Here is a 22,287-nt window from a genome sequence, read left to right on the forward strand (position 1 = left end):
ATCTTCGACCTGTTCATCTTCCACCTGTTCATTAGAGGGTAATCCCAAAAAGGCATAAAAAATATTTGATGGTTGGACAGAGAAGTCTATAAGAGGATTAGGAGCAACGATAGAAGGAATATGTGGCTCATATGGAAAAAGATCTAAGATAGATGAGGTAAATAGGGAGGCACGGAAGTGAGAAAGCTTGAAAAGAAGCGATTTTCCCAAAAGACAACATTGTGGGAGATACGCAGACGATGAGAGACAGGATCATAACACCAATACCCCTTTTGAGTTTCGCCATAGCTAAGAAAATAACAAAGTCTAGCCAAGGCTTAAGTTTGTTATGCTCATGTGGCTGAAGAAGAAAGAAACAGGTAGAACTGAAGGAGCGAAGGTGGTGATAGTCTGGAGGTGACCTATAAAGGCGCTCATATGAAGTTTGATTTCGGATGACAGGACTAGGAATACGATTAATAGCATAAACAACATGAAGAGTAACTTTACTGCAAAAAAGAGCAGGAACTTTGGCAGAGAGGAGAGTATAAATAGTGTCAAGAATATGATGAAATTTTCATTCGGCTCTATCATTTCGCTGAGAGGCACCTGGACAAGTCAGTTGATGAATAGTGTTATAGGAATGCAAAATAGCTTGGAAAACACATTGAGTTTATTCAAGAGCATTATCAGATTGAAAAATTTTGATTCGTTTGGAAAATTAAGTTTCAACCATTTTTGCAAAATTAGAATATACTTGCAGTAATTCAGAATGATGTTTCATATGAAAAATCTAGCTATAACAAGAATAATCATCAACAAAGACAACAAAATATCGAGATCCACCAATACTAGAGATAGAGGAAGACCCTCAGATATCAAAATGAATTAGGACAAAGATATCAATGGACATTGATTCACTAGTATTGAAAGGCAAAACTGGTTGTTTTCCTAATTGACATGAAACACAATCAAAATTTTCTGTGGACACTGAACCTAACAAACCTCTAGAAGCCAAGTGTTGTACCCAAGAGGAAGATGCTTAACCAAGTCGGGCATACCAAAGTGCAAGGTAAAAAATAAAAGAAACTGTAATAGCTGCAGCAGCAATAGAAACAGGAGCAACTGGTGGAACACGAAGGTTGTCCATGTGAAACATGAAGGTTGTCCATGTGAAACATATGCCCAACTCTAGGACAGGTCCCAAACTTCTATCCTGTCCTCAAATCCTGCGCAATACACTCAGAATAATTAAAGGTAATGTGATAACCCAACTTAACTAACTGTTCCACAGAAAATAAATTGTAAAAAAGTTTAGGAATATTAAAGACCCCAAGAACTGAGAGGTTGGAGGTCAAGATAAAACCTATATTATGACCAAATATTGTGGAACCATTAGCTATGCGAATATTAAGAGGGTGTGGTGCAGGTTCAACTTGAGAAAATAAGGATGAGCGAGGTGTCATGTGGTTGCAACAAGTAGAATCTATAAGCCAAGAGGATGGAGACATACCAAATGAAACTGAGAAAGAAGAGGAATAAGATGCATTACTAACCATACGAATGGTATTAGCGATGATGTTTTGAAGGTCAACTATGGAAATGGTGATAGTGAATCCAAAAGACTTGGACTTTGCAGAGACGGGCGCCATTAGTTGGATACTCTCAGTGTTAGCAACAGTAACAGTAGAAAAGGAAACAACTGATTTGTTGCATTGATAGCTAAGTTTCAATATTATGGCCAAGACATTTGCAAAAATTGCAAAAAGGTTTGTTGGATTGTCAGTGATGATTGTTGCAATAAAAGGAAGGCTTATCCTATTCTTTACTTAGAAGCAAAATTTGCAAAAATGGATTGCAAAAATGAAATCTAAAACTAGGTAAGGAGCACTTGGATTGCAAAAAGTCAACTCTAAAAAAATCAACGATAAACCTTCAGAAAAGTCAACACCAACCTAGCAAAAGTGAACGCTCGGTCAGGTCAACAACGACTAGAGAAGGTCAATGCTAATGCAAGCAAATGACATCAGCAAGACTGGTGATGATGTGGGTAGATGACGTCAGGATGACATCAATAGGAACATGGAAGATGCGTCAGCTAGGACTGACGTGGCACTGATGTTGTCATGGTGTAGGCATGTGGGCATGTGGGCATGTGGGCATCTGACATCAGCAGAGATCAGGTGTAGGTATGTGGGCATGTGATCACGGTGCATAATTATTTGGCCAGCGCGTGATGGCGCATGAGAGCTCCAATGGCAACGAGGTTTCCACGGTTTGGTAGAAGGGCGAAACTCGATCTCAGTGGTACCTACAAAAGTGCAATTGGAGCAAGATTCATGGTGGTGACGATTTTGGTAGTGGTTCTCGTGGTGTCAATCTCCTCAACAACGGTGGTTGTAGGTTCGGAACTAGAGACAAATACTGAGATGCATCGGAGGTTCAAAGGCAAATGGTTGCAATAGCAGTTGTGACGACGGAAGCAATTGTGAGTCTGGAGTGACACCAATGAGAGACAAGACTACACAACAACAAAATGTAACTACAGTGAAGAATTTTAGTGAGGAAAATTTTTCGTCGCAAAAAAGTATCGTATAGCAACGAAATTTATATTTCGTCCCAATTTAAAAAAAAAAGTTAGTAACATTTAGTGACGAAACCTTGGTTTCGTCGCTATAGGGGATGCTGAATTAGAGGCGTGAAACGGGAGTGCAGGCGCGAAACCAAATGGATCTACAGAGACGACTTTTTTCGTTGCTAAAAGTTCTAGTTTTTTGCGACGAAACAATTTCGTCGCTAAAGGTGCTGGAAGTTATGCTTTTAGTGACGAATCATGTTTGGTTGCTGAAGGAGACAATTAGCGACGAAAATACTTCGTTGCTGAAAAAAAAAAAAAAACAAGATTTGTGTGGAGCATATGCGACAAACTTAGATTCGTCACTAAAGGCAATGAATAGCGACGAAACTAAATTCATCATTATAGAGGGTGTTGAATTAAAGGCGCCAATCAAAAGTGGAGGTGCGAAATCAAATGGAGCTATAGCGACGAAATATTTTCGTCGCTAAAAGTTCTAGTTTTTGCGACGAAACAATTTCATTGCTAAAGGTGCTGCTATCATGCTTTCAGTGATGAAACCGGTTTCGTCGCTGAAAATAAAAACACATGATTTTGGGGAGCATTTGTGACGAACTGGGATTCGTTCCTAAAGGTAATATATAGTGACGAAACTGAATTCGTCGCTATAGATGTGTCACGACCCAAATCCATGAAACATGAATTTAAATGCATGACTAGCTTGCTAACCTTACCTAGCTCAATAAAAATAATTTGTTTACGCATAGTTCAATAAACTCCAATAAACAATGCTACTGATAAATCTCTTACAATAACTAAAATCCACAATTTATAATAATCTCCAAAATACTGTGAAGTCTAAAGCGGAAATGCAAAAATAACTAATAATCTTTTCAAAACTCCACAAATTGAAAACAATCTCCACTATATAAAACGTGAATTACCAAAACAAAGGTAACTAAACCAATTAACACGGGAAATTTAAGTCCTTGAAGCATTATTCCGTCAACCAACTAACGGGGAAACTGACGTGAGCATTAAAATATTATTAAAAAAATTATTTACATTTTTTAAATGCCAAAATTAAAAAAAAATAATTACTCAATTTTTTACAAGTTCTTCCCAAATCTGAAAAATAAACCCAGCACCCAAACCAATACTCTCTCTCCTAATCAAAGAACAAAAACCCAGCACCCAATACCCAACACCCAGCACTCAAACCCCAACACCCATCACTTAAACCCCACCGAAACAAAGAACAGAAACCCAGCAAAAGAATAGAAACTCATACTCTCTCTCCTAATTATCTCTCTCTACTCTCACTCACTGCTCGCCCTTTGTCTTCATTCTCTCTCAAGACGATCTCAAAGACGCCACTTCATCCGACGACGACGACTCGCCCCTTGATTCCACCACTCCCTATGACTCGTCCGAGTGGGACGAGTTCAGCTCCGAGTCCCACTCACCTCACAAGTCCAAGGACGAGCTCGACCCTAGCTCCTAGCGCCCGATCTTCGAACCTGACTCTGCCTCCTCTGCCTCGGCCCTACCCGATCTAGTCCTCGCCTCGAAGTTTGATTCACTTTACTTCTCGAGAGTCTAGAATATGGTATCAGCGGCGAGTTCGGGCGACGTGTGGATGGAGTGGCCGAGGAGGCAAAAACAGTGGGGTTTGACGGCATCATTTTGGTGGAGTTAGGGTTAGTGGTGTGAAACGATTTCGTTGGATTTGAGGAGGTAGAAATGATGCTGTTGGATCTGCTCCAAACCCAAAAACTTAGATCTGCTCCAAACCCAAAAACCATAGAATTTTTGTTTGACTTTTTTGTTACTTGTTGCTGTGTTTGGTTGCTAAGAGATGAGTTTGTTTGGTTGGGTTTGACTTGCTCTTAATCGATGGTGGTGGTGGGTTTGATTATGAGAACATGAAGTTTGCTGGGTATTGTTGCTCTTGTTCTGGGTTTGATTGTGAGAAGGTGAAGTTTGATTTTGGGTTTGCTCTTGTTCTCTTCGACATGCACTGTTGGTTTCTTTGATTTGTTTCTTGTTTTTCAGGATTTGATAGAGATTAGATTTGGTTGCTGGATTTTTTTTTTTGAAAACGATTTGGTTGCTGGATTTAGATTCGGGGTTTGTCATATATTGGTTTGGGTACTGGGTTTATTTCTCAGATTTGGGAAGAACTTGTAAAAAATTGAGTAATTAATTTTTTTTTTAATTTTAATTTTGGTATTTAAAAAATGTAAATAATTTTTTTAATAATATTTTAATGCTCACGTCAGTTTCCCTGTTAATTGGCTGACGGAATAGTGCTTCAAGGACTTAAATGTCCCGCGTTAATTGGTTTAGGGACTAAAAATGGTAAACCAATACGGACTACCCATTTCAATTGTTGTGCTTTCTTAAATTACATACCTATACAAGGGTTCAAGTTTTGATCGATATTTGCGGAGTGGATTATCCCTCTCGAAAACGAAGATTTGAAGTGGTCTATAATTTACTGAGTACTCGGCAGTTGATGCTTACTTGATTGCAATTGATTATTACTTGATTGCTGGTATAGGCCTCCCCCTACTAATAGGAATGTGACTGTCCTCTATCCCTAGTTGTAACTGATATATATATATATATATATACACACACATAATTAGGGTGTCCATTGCCCCCATTGTCAAAGTCTCCCTCCGTCCTAGGGTATAACTAATTAGCTATTCCAACTTTGAACAATCCTAGATTGAAATCAATTTAATTTATTCCATGTTTATCGCTTATGTACGAAGATGTTACACATAGGTCCTATGCCGTAATTATATATAAAGAAGCCCCGAGCTTGTCCACTGTATAGAACATAAGGTATATCTAAATTAAGTAACTTACTGAGGTAGTCTTTTGAAAAATTATAATGAGTTTTCCCCAAAGTTTCATGTCCACAGCATCTGTGCCTTACAAATCCTATTCTCACCAGTACTCATGCAATTCCTTATGGTACTTCAATCCCTGTCCTCACTACCACAAAAAGCTATCATTGCTACCATCACTACAATAGTACCAGAACTTCTACAACTGGAAGAACTTTTAGCGTGGCTTGTTGCCAAAACAAAGAAAATGCCGGAGGTGATAGTATTGGCATTGTTAGTTATCTTCAAGGCAAGAACTATCTTATCACAGGCGCAACTGGATTTCTAGCCAAAGGTATTGCTTTCTTGTGCATTAAGCATGCATTTGCCCAACACTGAAATTATATTTCAGTTACATTTTGCATTTTTTTGGGTCCCACGGCATTGTTCATGGGATCACCAAACTCAGCAAAACATAGATTTATAGGTAAATTTGAGTTTCACAGTACTTTTAAAAATTATTTTGTTACAGTATTTTTAGCAATAAGTTTTCAATTTTCAACAAATAAGCGGTCTCCAAACAGATCCTAAGTTTTCCATACCTTAAAAACATAAGGCTGATTTGGTTGGTTTTTTTTCCTTTAATTTTTAATTTTAAGAACAAAAACAAATTTAAAAAGTTGATGTTTCTAAGTAGTTATGTTTTTCTTAAATTGAAAAAAAAAAAAAATTAGTGATAAAAAAAAAATTGAAGTGAGTGATGAGCTCAAATTTGAACCAATAACAACCTATCACTAAGAATTTTTGTGGAAATTATTATGAAAATATTGTGAGCATAGCATTCCTCAAAAAAATATAAGCGATTTTTGTATATACCTCCAAAATACATTGAACTGTAAACAGTTTCACCAAAAAAAAAACGTTGCAAGTGTGTTGAATAATCATTAACTATCAATTCTTCTAATAACTTAAGGCTTTGATTTAATAATGATATTTGTGCTACAATAATTTTATTCTTAAGCTCCTCAAGGAGATTTTTTTTATTGGCTCTTGCAATAAGTTAGGATACCTAGATTGTTGAACTTATAAGTTGTGCCCACATTTATTTTACTCTACTACATATCTAGATTATTCTGAATATCATGTGAGACAACATCTTGTTAGTGGAAAAAACTTAGGTAGTCGCTTTGAAATCTCACAAAGGGTGTGGAACCCATGGTGGGACCCATGGGACTCATCTTTTTGTGAGAGGTCACAATTACAGTACTCTAAAACTACTTAAGAATTGCCCCTTGTTAGTATATCTAAAGTATTCAATTGTGCAGCTTTTATTGAAAAGATGTTACGTACAGTGCCTGATGTGGGGAAAATCTTTCTCTTGATCAAGGCAAAGAATAAAGAAGCTGCTATCCACAGACTTAAAACTGAAGTATAATGCATATAGTGATTTACTTTTTGTTTTTTTATGTGTGTTCATATTGGACAGACTGAAAAATGAAGTATGCTGTGTAAAGATGCATGTTACATTTTTTATTTTATTTTTGTTTTTTTGGTGTTTGAGCATAGTTAGTTAAACCCTATTCAATCTGGTCTGTTGGATCAATAATTCAGTGAACTTGTATCTAATTTGGTCCAGTAGTTTAACTAGTACAATCTATAAATCCAACAATTTTTAGTAACCCATGCAACTCAAACAACTTGTTTTCACCTAGCTGATTTTGTAATTTTAAACAAATTTACCTTAATAAGTTCATTACAATATTGTTTCCTAGTTTAGAGTGTGACGAAAATGAAAGATTTATAAGTTAAGATAGTGTTGGACTTTTCAATAAAGATAGTGTTTCAAATTTTAGCTTAGATCACAATTCATAGGATGAGCAATAAGTGAGTAAAAGCTCGGATTTGTGTAAAACACAAGAGCTTATTTGGACTCCCAAATAAAAATTACGGCTAGATTGTTTTTACTCTAACTTATCTAAGTGCGGAACAAGAGTAAATGAAGCGCAATCACCGGATCTACTCTAGTGCATACACATGAATAATAAACAATAAAAATAAAGCATAAGAGTTAGGGAAGAGAGATGCAAACACAAGATAACACCAAGATGTGTTATCGAAGAGAAAACCGAAAACCTTACGAAAAATCTCTCCGCAACCCTCCAAGTCAAAATCAATCCACTAGTGAATAAGTTGGAGTACATGGATAACAAAAGACCCTCCAATGTACTTGAGCCTTCCAAGTTCCTGCTACCAACAAACTTTTCGGAGTCTTGTTTTCACTAGTTTTCTGGACCTTTAATACGCCAGATTGCATCTGCCAAACCTCATTGGCTTCTTTTGGCAAATCCCCAAAACTTTCCAAACTCCAAAACACTCTCTACACTCTGAAAATGTGCGGGTTGTATTTGGGTACAAAAATCTTCTCCCAAGGTATGACAATGGGAGAAAGAAGAAGAAAATGTTACAATGATTTCTCACTAAAGATGAGTAGCTCTCTCTCTAAAAGATGGGTGTGTTGTGTTATAGAAAACCTATTTAGACTTTTTCTCTCTAAATAACCTCTCATACATTTTTGGGTAACGAGGGTATATATAGTATGGGTGAAAGGTAAGAAAGTCACACTTAAAAATCCTCTCAGTAGAGAGTTTCGCTGGTATTTCGCAAGTAGACCGTTCTCGCGAGACACTAGCAAAACTGACAGTCTGGCCTGACTCTTCAGCTTCTAGCATGTACTTTTCGCGTGCCCTTTTTGAGGGTAAGTTTCTCGCAAGACACTCGCGAAATTGCACTGATTCTTCATTTCATGCTTGATTTTTTCGCCAACTTAATACTAAACCCAATATAATAAAATTCCACGAAATACAAGAAAATAAATTAATGCAATTACAACAATTTTTGTCATGAAATAAAGCTTACACAAAACATAGTTGTAAATCACAAATTTACAGTGAGATATGCTATTAGCTTAGAATATGACTTTTGAGTTTAAGATAGGTTGTTATTACTTGAATTTTAAGACATGGTGTAATAAAATTTTATTCAACAAAGACTTGACTACAATTCTATGACATTTTTTATTTTAAAATTTTTTCGGTATTTACATTTGAAACCTTGAGTTTGAATTATTTAGTGGCTACTTTTTTACACCTACTTTTGATTAAAAATTTAGGCATGCCTATTGTAAATTTATTTTAATTTTACATATTTGTTTTATGATTTTGCAAACTTATCTAAATTATTTAATTTTTTATTTAATCATATGGTTCGATCGGTAGCCCACTAGTTCAACCAATGACAAAATAACCCAATAATTGAACAAGTGACCCAATGACCCGGCTCTTAAACTGAGTTAGTGCCCAGTCTGGCGTTTATATAATAACTATGTGTTTGAGTATATTTTTCTATAAAATAAAAGAACTTCTAAATCTTCATTTATAATCTTAGAGATTTAATTATGGTGATTAGATTTTAGAGTTGGAACTTTTCAAGTCCTTGGAACAAATGCATGGGAAATCTTTTAAGGCTTTCATGATGAGGAAGCTGGTTCCAGTAGTTCGGAATGTTTGTGAATCCAATCTGGGCCGGGGATGGATCCCTATACAGCTAATGAAATCGCAAAGGAAGTTGATGTGATCATAAATTCAGCTGCCAACACAACATTTGATGAAAGGTTTCCTCCATCTAGCTTGAAAGTGCATTTTTTTTTAAAAAAAATTGTTTTAACAATTTTTTGTTTTCTTGGTGTTCTCATAAAATTGAATCTTAAATTGTTGTTATATATATAGGTATGATGTTGCTCTCAACACCAACACAAGCGGACCTTCTCGACTCCTAGGTTTTGCAAAGAAGTGCAAAAAACTTAGCCTTTTCTTGCATGTGTCAACTGGTATGCAACTAAGCATAAGCTGTTCTAAATATATATAAATATATACATTAATATCATAGCAATGATTTTTAAGTCTTGCTTTGTTACACAGCATATGTCAATGGGGAGAGACAAGGATTAATTATGGAGAAACCTTTCCACATGGGACAGACAATAGCAGAGGAAAGTGCCACCTCAGAATCCCCTCCAGAATCTATCCCAGTATTGGATATCATTGCTGAAATAGAGTTGGCTTCAGATTTGAAATTATCTATGCATGAAAATGTTGTTGCTCAAAAGATGATAGAATTGGGTTTGCAAAGGTAACGAACTGTGCTTTAATGTTCAATTAGAAATGCAACATTAATCAATCAAAACCAAGATCCAAGAAAATCATCCTTTAAGGTTCCATACTTTTTCGAGGCGGAAATTAAATATAAGGAAAAAAAAAATTCCTACCTTTTTTTTTTTTTGTTTGATAGGAAAAGAAAAATCTACCTAATGTAGGCAAAAGGCCACAATTTGCAAAACATGCACGTCTATTTCAACAAATAACCATTAAATCCACGGGAATTTACTTAAATCTATGAGAACTTTGGAATCTAAACCGAAAAAAAAAAGAGGGGGAAAAACATTTTAGAACATGTTAATAAAAGTTTAAATGCCTAGTGGGTTATTACCACTAATTTATTAAAAAAGAAGTTACATAACGGTTAGGAGCAATGTGGTCGATACTATACCTTGCCAACCAGTACTGCCAATATGTATCATACCGGTACATGCACAAGTACCGAAATGTCAATATTTCATACTAGTTTAAATACCGGTCCTATCAGCTGATTTTGGGCGTTTTGGCCAATATCAGGCGTTCCGACCAGTACTGAAATAATTTTTTATTTTTTATTATTTTTATTTTTCAGTTTTGTAATTTTTGAATTTTTGTAAAGGCAAAATGGTAACTTATTTGCATTAGCTTATTAGTATTATTTGTTCTCTAAGTATGCTAGAGTCTAAAATCACGAATAATTTGTTCTGAATTGAGGTAATGTTTTATGATAAACTTTTATTTTTATTATAATATATATATATATATGTGTGTGTGTGTGTGTGTGGGAATATAAAAAATAGCGGTAAACCTAAAACAGTACACCGGTATTGACAGATATCGAAATATATCATTCCGTTGGTCAAACCAGTACAATCCCTAATACGAGATTGACTTTCTTGATTAAGAGACCCATTGAAAACCCTAGAAAACCTTAGTTCATGTTAAGCATGAAATTAAGCTAAAAAAATATGAAATCTGTCTAAGAATGGTAAAGTTGTGAACTTCACATAATAAGAATATAAGATACTATTGACCATGGAAAATGTTCCAATACCTTATTCTTACTTTAAAAAAATAAATAAATTACAATATGAAAAATTATCATAAATAAAAAGTTTAACTAATCGAATGTTTAAACGAACGGAATTTGCCCGAAAAGCAAAGTAGGTCATGATAAAAAGCAATGAGTTTCAATCTTCATGAGTCATGACAATTTCGTCCAGGTCATATAATTCCATTGCTAAGCCGGTAGTTTTCTATTAATTTTAACATCCATAAGCTTAATTGCAAGTTTGTCAGTGCTCATGCTCACCTAATCAATATACTTTTTGTCACTGAAATAGAGCAAATATCTTTGGATGGCAAAACACTTACGTGTTCACCAAGGCCATGGGAGAGATGCTATTAAATAGCATGAGAGGAGATATTCCAGTAGTCATCATCCGTCCAAGTGTAATTGAGAGCTCCATCAAAGAGCCTTTCCCAGGATGGATACAAGGAATCAAGTACTTTTTTAACCTTCACAAAAATATATTCTCTTTGAATCTTGCTAGCCAGAATAACGTTTTACGTATTAAATTCACCATTTCTTAATAATTATAATTTTTAGGATAACTAGTAAGTTATCAAAATTCCATCAATATCATATATAATTAACTATACCTTTCTTGTTTTCTTAATTATATATACATAAATAAATCAGAATGTTGGATCCATTGATCTTATCCTATGGTAAAGGCCGGCTCCCAGGATTTCTTGGAGACCCAAAAGCAGTTATAGACGTGGTAATTTGCCACTTATTTTATTTTATTTTTTTCCTTTCTCGCATTATTAATTGGTTTGATATACCATACAATTCTTTTTCTTTTTCACTTTTCACTAAGAATTGAATCATGAATGCCTTAGGTTCCTTTGGACATGGTTGTCAACTCGTCCATAGCAGCCATAGCAAAGCATGGGATAACTGCGAAACCTGAATTAAATGTCTACCACGTTGGGTCATCCGCTGTAAAACAGCTTTTGTTACATGATTTATTCAAGTTTTCTTGCAATCACTTCACTTGTTCTCCGTTAATGAACTTGAAAAGGACAAATATACGCATCAATGAAATGAAGTTTTTCAATTCAATGGACAATTTCGCCTCTTACATTTAGGATGAAATAGCTCAAAGAAGTGGACAAATGGATACAACCATTACAGACTCTAAGTTGCGAGGCAAGCTGGAAATAAAACGCAAGAAGATGGCGTTGTTCACTTGGCTAAAATTTATGAACCATATATGTTCGATAGGGGAAGGTAATGTCTTTATCTTTGGAATCCTCGCGTGCTCGCGCGCGCGCACACACATATTATTGTGACTCTAATTCATTCATTTCAGCATTTGACAATAAGATGTTGAGAACTAGGTCAAAAGAAAACATAACAATAAATAAGTGAATAATGGGGAGGCTTCAAGGCCAACCACAAATAAATTCCTCAAGTCACCTAAGCAAGAATCATACAAGTGCTTAGGACTTCTCAAAATTTTTAAATCGTCACAAGAATTGACACATTATTAGTAGTAAATTTTCACAAATGAATGAATTAGCCAGGGTAAATGGTATAAAGCTTCTTTTGAAGCTTGGCTCGTATGTCTCCAATTTATTTCTCAATTGCATACTATATAGAGCATTTGTCCCGTACATCACATTAAAATACTATACATTATCTACAGACGTAGGAATAACCTCCTCTCCAAGCTTACATCTACGGGCAATATCAACCAAAATTGATTATCAATAATAGGTATTACAACTATAGATAAACTCTCACCAAAAAAAATCTCAAACATAAACTACCCTAATTAAACACCCAAAGATATTGATATCTTCACATTAAAACAATAGAGTCTAGACAAAGCTTAGTCTTTACAAGAAAATTTTTTGCAATATGAGATTTGCACAAGGCAAAACTTTGCTCCTAAGCCTCACAAACGCAAAATTTAGCTACACCACTTCCTCATTTGTCGGGATTGACACACCTCCTTACTTTTCTTTTTCAATAATGGGATTACCATCTTTGAACAAATTAGTGCACATCTTTATTATTCTTATAATCAATGTGAAATTTCAAAATCAGTAAGTAATTTTCTAAACTTCACCTATCATGGGCTTGACTTAACAAAAGCAAGGTTTCTATAAACTGTACTCTAAAACCACCATCCAAATCAAAGGCACAATTGATTGTTATTGATTTTTAAATTAGAATAAAACTAATTATAGACATAACTAGTCTTTAGAAAGTCCAAGGTGGTTGCAATCCATACATCACTTTGTCCTTGTGTGTTTGCTCAAAATTCTTTCTGCTTATTTCACTAATGCTATAATTAAGCCCATAACATTGTTGCTTTTCTCTAGTTATTACTCACGAATGTTTTGTTGAGCTACGGTTACAAATGATTTGCTACCAGGTTTGACAATCATAATACCCAGAAACTAATGGAAGGCATGTCATTGGAAGAGATGAGGGACTTTGGATTCAATGTAGGCTGCATAAACTGGGAGGATTACATCTTGAATGTTCATATTCCAGGTTTTAGAAGGCATGTATCGAAAGGAAGACTTGTATTCTAATACTTATAGAAATTGCCATGATCCCCATACCTTGACAGGGTGTTGGGGATTCTTGCATTTGTGTTTATTGTACCACTTGAATATTGTCCAGAGAAGACTATAAAGTCTGTGATACGTGCATTATCATTCTCAAAGCAATATTGGGATTCGCTTAAAAATAATAATAATAATAATAATAATAATAATAATAACTAGTCGCTAATCCGTGCGATACACGGGAAATTTTTTAATAACTATAAAATTTTAGCAAATCAAATGCCTTAAAATTTGAAAATCTTAAAGATGTTACATTAGCACTCATCAATTTGTTTACAAAGCCAATGCTAAATAGATCTAAAAATTGCATTCTCATATCCTTTGTCATTTGCAAGGTGAAAGGACTCTTTTGATTACGGTTTGCATCCTTCTATCCTTCAAAAGTTTTAAGAAGTGTCATGTGGTCACTGCATAAGAATGTGTATAAGGTTATACAGAATTTTGTCATTATAATCAATATCCTAAAGCTAATATCCAATCCAAAAATGTATAACCAATGTTACATATTACAACAAAAACCCAAAGAGACAACAAAAACAGTTATAGGTATATAAGAGAGAGAATCAGATCAAACATGTATTTCTATTTTTGCTTACTTTGAGATTGAATTTCAAGACTGAAACTTAAAATCTAGAATTCCAACAGTAAAAGCACAGAAAAACCTCTCTATCTAATAGATCAAAAAACTCTACAGAAAAGTACCAAATTTAATATGATATTACCAACTTTGCTTTGAAAGCAGATCACAAAGACATCACAATAAAGAATGAGATGGAATATACTCCTTCAGTCTACCATGCTTCCAATCAGCTAGTTTTCTTTTCCACCCTCCCAACCACAAAATCCAATGCTAACTTTGCATTGAGAGGAAACAATAGAAATGAAACTATTCATCCTTTTCATCTAATATGTAACTTGATAGATGGTCTTAGGCACTTTTTGCACATAGATTCTTTAAATTGTTTATCAAATTAGAAGAAAGAAATTACATGTAAAAGCCAATTCAATAGAGAGATCTATCACACACAGTGATCAATAGTTTAAAAACAAAAGCCTTGTAATGTATCTGCCGTATTGTGTAATCATAGAAATATGTGTTTACTAAGAATATTTCCATAACATACTTACCCTTATCTGAATTTCAAGAGGAGTGTGATCTTTTTGCCACTCAGTTATTCAATTACATAAAAAAATGATAATCATAATAGCAAAACTGGTCATCGTATTAAAATCCTATTTTCAGCTTCAAACCACCTTGCATCCCTAGTCCATCTCTCGTTTCTGACCAATTTTTTCAGCATAGTTCAATTCAAAATGTTTTTCTTCTTCCATTCTTTTTATTTTATAAGAACTCCAATTTTCATTACAATCCAATTAAACTGTAATTAACTCAGAGATCATACGTTGACTACAAAATTGGTTCTACAAATACAAAATTTGTATTTAAAGCAACGCAAAAGACAATTCAAGTCAAATGAAACAGTCAAGACTAACACAGTAAGAGTCCAAAGCTATTAAAGCTGCAATTTAAAAGCTATAAACACAGTACCTGATCTGATTCAGATAATAAGGAAGTTAAAGCATGAAGTTGGTGGTTTATAATCTACATAAAATTATAATAAACCAAGTGGGCCTTGGCAAATCTCTCACGTATTAGAATAACATACCTTAGATCTTGAGAACTCAAGCATTACACAATACATTACACACACACACACACACACACACACACACACATATATAAACAGTAAAGGGATTCATACTTTGATCTCAATCAATTATTATTTAATTCTGCATCAATTCGAGAAGATCCTAAAGTAGGAAGCAATTTGATCTAAAAAATTATGAGTTGAATTAATGGGAGCCCACAACTTTGATCTAAAAGTTATTTCAGAACAATAGGAACTAAAAGACAGAAGAAAAACAGAAGCTTTCTTCTCCATTTTCTGACAAAATTAGGCCCATGTAAAGGTTCCTTTGCCTTCTTCAGCTTGGAACAATTTGGTAATCTACCATAAGGCCAAAGAGCTTACAATTTAGAGACATTGTAACCAAAACCCACCTATGTATCTTCACAAAGAGGCTTGAAAGCTTGAGAAAAACCCTAGCTCCAGCAGCCTTAACACCTAAATCTTCTCCCTCAGTCCCTCTTCACCAGTAAAAGATAAACATAATAAAAAATTTCTGTTTTCAATTATGTCTTTCTGGGCCCCATACCAACTCCCACTCCAAAATTTTCAAATTCACAAATAATAATAAAAATTTCCAACCAAATTAAAAAGTATAAAATCTACAGGGCATTCAATAATCAAATAGAAAATAAAAAACTAAATCTAAGTTTCCAGCCAGTTATACAACTTCTCTTAAAGCCAAAATACTTTGTATTTCAAACAATTGGATGATTTCTCATGTAGTTTAAAAGATGGTTTTTGTCTTCAAGGATTGTGTGCATAATTACTTATGTAGACAAATAGAAAAGAGAAATGAACTTGCCTTTAAAAGTCTTGACAGTCGAACATGTAGCTATTATGATAAAAGGGCATGGATTTTCTGTAAAGAAGTTCTCCTCAATTTGATTTACAACTAATCCCCAAAGTGTAAGCTTTATTTCATTTCATCTGTTCAAATTTTCCAATGTATCATTTTGATTGGGTTGACACTTTACTCCCTCTCTCATTTCTGCATGACAAAATTGACATAATCTAATTGGCCTTGATGGTTTTACAGAAAAAAAAGAAAAAAAGAAAAAAAGAAACAAGTTATTATCGCATTTACCGTCAATGATCTTCATATTAGATGCAGAATTAGAACATGTCATAATCCCTAGTATTGTTTTATACAACAATATCTAAAAATTCAAACAAAATCCTGCTATATCATTGCCACAAAGTACCCATAATCACAAGCCTAGAATGAAACCCAAAAAAAATTAATGGTACTGAGATTTGAGCAATACAGAGATTGAAGCATAATATATAGAGATTCACAGAGAATGGGTACTATATTGATGTAGAGAGACTATGGTGGCTAGGTTTTTGGTAAATTTGATTTAAAAATATATATGTATGTATATATATATATATATATATATATATATATATTAATAAGCAACGTAAGAATATTATTAAAAATAGAAGAAGTGCCAAACCGAGTACATTGGGGATGTACTATGGGGGCACAAATCAGTGAACAAAAGTACAACAATCAAGAAAAATAGAAAAAGAAGAGCAAGAAAAATGAGAAAAGACCACACTCCATTCAAAGACAGTGTGCAAGAAAAAAGACTTTTTAGCACATCTGATTTAGCTTAGCTTAATCATTTGTTTGATTGAATAATTAAAGAAGGCTAGTTTGAGAGGTTCTGCCTTGCGTGTTTTGGTTTGAGAATTATATCGGGGAAGAGGATTTGGATTGTGAAAGGAGAGTATCTATGTATTTAGTAAAAACTCTAAAAAGAAATAAACCAGATTTAAAAATTAAAACAAAATGCTGATGTGAAAAATTGTGAAGAGGGCAGAGCTTCAGTTATATATATATATATATATATTGATAATAATAGAAGTAATATTGGGATGATTCATCTTGTGTGATGTGTCATGTCTATAGAGTACTACAATTTTTGTTTTTTTTTTTTAAGAAACACACACCCGAACCCTATTATAGCAGAATGGGTTTCTAGTCGCAATGAGGTTTCATTTTTTGCAAGTGACACACTCGAACACAGACGGTAGGTTAGCAAGCATGTAAACAGTCTTGAGTGAGTCAACTGAGGTCACTAGCATGCAATCGAACCTGTTTCTGTGTGGTCCTTGACGATGGTTTGTGGCTAGGAGAAAGTATATCCTGTTACGGGTGGGACTTACAGCTGGTGAGTCCCACCAGCTGTGAGAGGAGAGAAACATACACCCATAATAAGGTGTATTTTTTCCTATGGTGAGGGATCTCTTACCAATGTTCTACTTTGCATTTCAAAACATTAGAAGATATATTCAAAGAATATTATTATTGTCAGTGAATCTCTTGAGATATTGAGAAGCTCTGTTATTAATCACTAGCCTCTGAGCATGCGCTCACGCGCGTGCTTAAAGGGTCTTCTATTTTTTTTGGTAAATTTTAATAATTTATATCCATTATAATTTGAAATTACTACATTTTCGAATTACAAAAAAAAACCTAAGGGTGTGATGAAAAGTTACATACCTTTTAATGAAATTAGAAGTTGTGTCACTGATTCTAGTTCCCAATAAACAATCACCAAAGCTTTACTATTGTCATAACACTGATACAATCACAACAACAACAACAATAACAACAATAACCTATATCATGCAAAATTCCATCTGTCTTATAATTTGCTAAACCTCAATACTACAATTCTTTCTACTCAGAAATGTAAGTTAATTTAGAAACGTTTTTGTAATTACGTTGGATGTAAGGATTAGTGAATCTATATAAATCAGTGGAGAATAGAAATAAGTTTTTTTTTTTTTTTTGAGAATCATCCAATAAGTATTTAATAACGAAAGGAATACCTAAATCTTGTAGAGAAGCGTGAAAGTTCAATTAGAGAACAGAGCTAATTACAAAACTAAGCAAAGAAAAATAAATTAATTGATTAATTAATTAAACAAAAGAAAAATCTTACAATTTGAAAAATCTTCTTCTTTGCCTCCCGTTTGTTTGTTCATTCTCATTAAAGGACTGAATTTTGAAAAGTTCCTCGGCACTAAATAAAAAGTCACATGATCAATTAAACCACACGCAGGCTACTTTTATACAAAGATGTAGCCACCTAACAGAAACTGTATTTCAATTTGGAATAGGAATGGTAATTTTTGATAAACGATTGAGAAGAGTTTTTGTTGATGTGCAACTGAAAATTTTCAATTATAATAGGAATAGACGTGGGGAAGAAGAGTTTTTTTATATTTCAATTTTCAACTGAGAAGTTCTTTTTTGACGATAAGTTCTATTCAGAAAATGTGAGGAAGGTAAATACGTAGAGACTATACGTGGGGAGTTTTTTTAATTTATTGAGTAGAAGTAGGAATTTTTATTAACGTAAAAGGGGGAATGGGGATTTTTTTTAGCTATTGAGTAGAAGTAGAAATTTATATCAACGTAGAAGTAGAAATTTATTATTTTTGTCAATTTACTATTTTAACTCCATTTTTAAGTTTTAGGTTAATTAATATAGGGGTATTTTTGAAAGTAAAAATGCAATTTACTATTTTAACCCCATTTTTAAGTTTTAGATTAATTAGTTTAGGGGTACTTTTGAAAATTAAAAAAGCAATAACTAACTTTTTGAATTTTCTTAATATATACAGATAAACATTGACTTCCTTCAAACATTAACTTATCTAAATCTATATCTATATTTATACATATTTAAAAGTTGAAGCATAGTATTTGTGTTGCTACTTCTGTTGAGTCATATCAATGATCATATCTTTATTTTCTTTCCATTAATAAACAAAATTATTTTATTTTCACTCTTTTTTATATTAGTCTTTTAATGCTTCCATAGTTTCCACCTTAGCTTCCATAACACCCCTGAGTGACTTCCTCTCTCCATTATTTTCAACATCTTATGTAAGCTCTTTAATGCCTCTCTCTCTCTCTCTCATTAAACCCAACCCATTCATACCTGTTCAGTTGTCACCACCCCTAAAAATCAAAGAGATGATATATAAACCATTAGACATCCTCTAGATCTTTGTTAACCAGAAGGTGAATGCTTTTGGATTTAGCTCCAACTAGAAAAGAGCTCTTTTTAGAGCAGCAAGCCTATATTATTGAGTGGGGATATCGCTATGTTCCTTAAAATCATATTTTATGTCAAGCGTGATTTATATATTAGAGTATTAAGTGTGTGTGTGTGTGTTTTTTTTAATAATTTTTTTATGTCTCTTTTACAAGGAATTGCTGTCAAACTAAGTGGATTGCTCTTCATTTCAATACTGAAGGTAATCCTAATATTTGTAGTTCTATGTTTTTGCGTATTTGATAAAATGATCATAAGAAGGATTTTTTAAAAAAGATGGTCATGTTCATGTAGAAGAACAAATAGGAAGAACAAATGTTGAAGAATACTTGTTAATAAACTTCATTCACAAATGGGTTTTCAACACTAAGAAAAATTCCTAAGGTGTGTTTCATTGGATTTATTGTAACAATGAAGGTAATAAAAAGAATATTAGGCAACAATAATTTTGATTCATCTTCCTCTTCTCCATTAACATATGTTAGTACCTCACTTTTGCAACTAGTGACGTCCTAAGCATCTGGGTCCCTGAAATTACACTATCTCCAAAACTAGAGGCCAAATTCTTTGTCAATCAGCTTCAATGAAAAGAAAGCAAGGAACCAATATTTGATAAAGAGTTCAAATGTTCTAGCAGTTGTGGCTTTTTTTTTTCTTTACCACCAAGATTTCAGAAGTTGAAATAAAGAACAAAAATTTGCATAATTTATACTTCATATTGGGATGCATTGCACCAAAAAAAAAAGACAAGACATATAATATACATACTTATATTACAAATAATCTTTATTTTCATTATCCACACCTTCTTTGCCAAAATATAATAAACTATGTAAAAATTGATGACTTCTATATTTGGTGAACTGTTTTAGAAAGGACTTTGACTTGTTTTTACTAAACTTTATTTTGTAATTGTGGTATAATATATAAATTATTCTTTAAATTTTGTGGAAGATTTTTTTGTTCTTCCTAATACACAATTTCTAAAATTATTTTTCATCTATCCATCTCTACAAATATATCCTTTTAATGTTTTTGGTGTGGTTGATTGATATTATTCCTTTTAGAGGTAGTCCATATTTTTCAAAATTATGTTATGGAACATTTTTTTTTTCATTTTTTTTACAACTGAACTTTTTAATTTTCAAATACATTATTCAAATTTCTCATTATTTTAAAGGAGATTATTATGATAATCAAAACTTATCATAAAATTACACTTGATATTACTCAAATAGTTAACAGGCATAATCAAATACATAGCAAGATTGTAGTTTGATATAAACTCAAATTCTCACTTTCAAAATAATTAAGTATTATGTAAAATAAAAATCAAACAAAAGCTATAAAAGAGAGAGAGAGAGAGAGAGAGAGAGAGAGAGAGAGAGAGAGAGAGAGAAGGCTTATGATGGAAAACTAAAAAAAAAAACACACCTCCAAATCGCATTGACCCAATTGTGTCATAAAAAAAATACAATGATTCATCAACCTAAAGTAAAGTTGCAAGAAAGAATAAATAAGAGAGAGAGAGAGAGAGAGAGAGAGAGAGAGAGAGAGAGAGAGAGAGAGAGAGAGAGAGAGAGAGAGAGAGAGAGAGAGAGGGAGGGTGAATTAAAAATTTTATTATTTAACAATCAAAATATTTTCTCTCTCTCTTCTTTTTAACTCTTTTTTATATTATTAATTCCCCAACTTATTGTTACACTTTCTCCAACTTTAATTTATCCCTACATTTTACATTTTCATCTCCCCACTAATTTCTACCTTAATATTTCTATTCCTCTATCCATTTATCTTCCTTCATTTTGGTTCTTCTCATTCTCATCCCCTAACTATAAACTTGTCATTCTCTATTCCATTCTATGTATAGTTTTCCCACACAAAGAAAGTTATCTTTCTCTCTCTCTACATTTACCACTTTTGAATTTACATGTTAGTTTGCTTTCTTGACATTAGAGCATCAGCCAACACTTTTTGCTCTTGTGACTTTTACACATTGGCTATTAGATATCTTTCTTGTTATTTACACAATTAGCTTGGCATTTACACGCCTAAATATAAGTGGTTCCCATTAAGTTTAAGTGAATAAAATTATTTAGTGTTGAATAGAAATAAATAATAAAAATTAAATAAACCATTAAAATTTTAAATTTAAATGGATATACATTCATTTAAAGCTTTGCTTATTGGAAAGTTAGAGAATGACACATGGCATATCATAATAGCAGAAATATTTCATATCAGAACCATCTTAAATTAAGATGCTAAACATAGACTTAATGAGAAAAACTTCCAACATATGCAAGCACTTTGGTCCGTTGTATTCCACCTTGAGAAATGTAAACCTCAAAAAAGGCACCCTTGTATTCCAATTTAGTACATTTACTATACTGCCATAGTGTTTTCCAGCAAAAAACATGGTGTATGTGCCTCCATTTACACTTTCAATGCCCATACAATTCTAATCTAAACATAATAAACTAATGAAGTTCCACTAATACTATCAAATTTGAGCAAAATATACAAAATAATAGAAATTAATGGCCCATTCATGTAAGTGAGAAAATAGAAAGAAAAAAACTAAAAGATGATGAGCAAAACCCAAAATGCGAGTAATAGTTACACCAAATTATCCAAGTCATGCTATGTAATAAAATAACATTATATTCTTATATACAATTTTTACAATGCAATTGTGGATAACATTTAACAATATATATTAACCTTTTCATCTTTTATTAAGCTTTGCTTAAACTTGTCAAGATATTCTTTTTGCAGTTCAGGGTTACTAATTTTACTGATTATGGTTAACAACAAATTTTCTTGTTCTTCACTTTTAGTTAACATATTAACATATTTTATCAAATTACAACATGAATCTCTACAACCAAGTTTAATATTAGGAGAATTAGAAGTATTACTACAAGAGTGATAATCAAAGTCAGATGAGGAGGAGAAATCCTCTTCAAATGAATCAGTCATATATATATATATATATATATATATATATATATATATATATATATAAAGATAACAACTTAAAAACACAAAACTAAATTGCATTAACCCAAAGTAGAATTCTAAAGAACACAAAAATTCATCATCATAAAGTAGAGATACAAAAAATAAAAAATTCACAAAACAAAACATGAGAGAGAGAGAGAGAGAGAGAGGGTAATAACCCCTTTTGTATGAGAAAATATGTATAGAATGAGGGAGAATAGGAAATTTATAGTAGGAGGAAGGGGATAAAAAGAGTTAAAATAAAAGGAAGATGAAGGGATAAAG

General features: G+C 33.0%; 1 pseudogene; it reads left to right on the forward strand.

The window, feature by feature from the left end:
• Positions 1-2,234: 2,234 nt before the first annotated feature.
• On the forward strand, positions 2,235-13,196 carry LOC142635514 (fatty acyl-CoA reductase 2, chloroplastic-like; annotated as a pseudogene).
• The last annotated feature ends 9,091 nt before the right edge of the window (positions 13,197-22,287 follow it).

This window comes from Castanea sativa, chromosome 5 (genome assembly GCF_040712315.1).
Source record: "Castanea sativa cultivar Marrone di Chiusa Pesio chromosome 5, ASM4071231v1".
Taxonomy (NCBI): domain Eukaryota; kingdom Viridiplantae; phylum Streptophyta; class Magnoliopsida; order Fagales; family Fagaceae; genus Castanea; species Castanea sativa.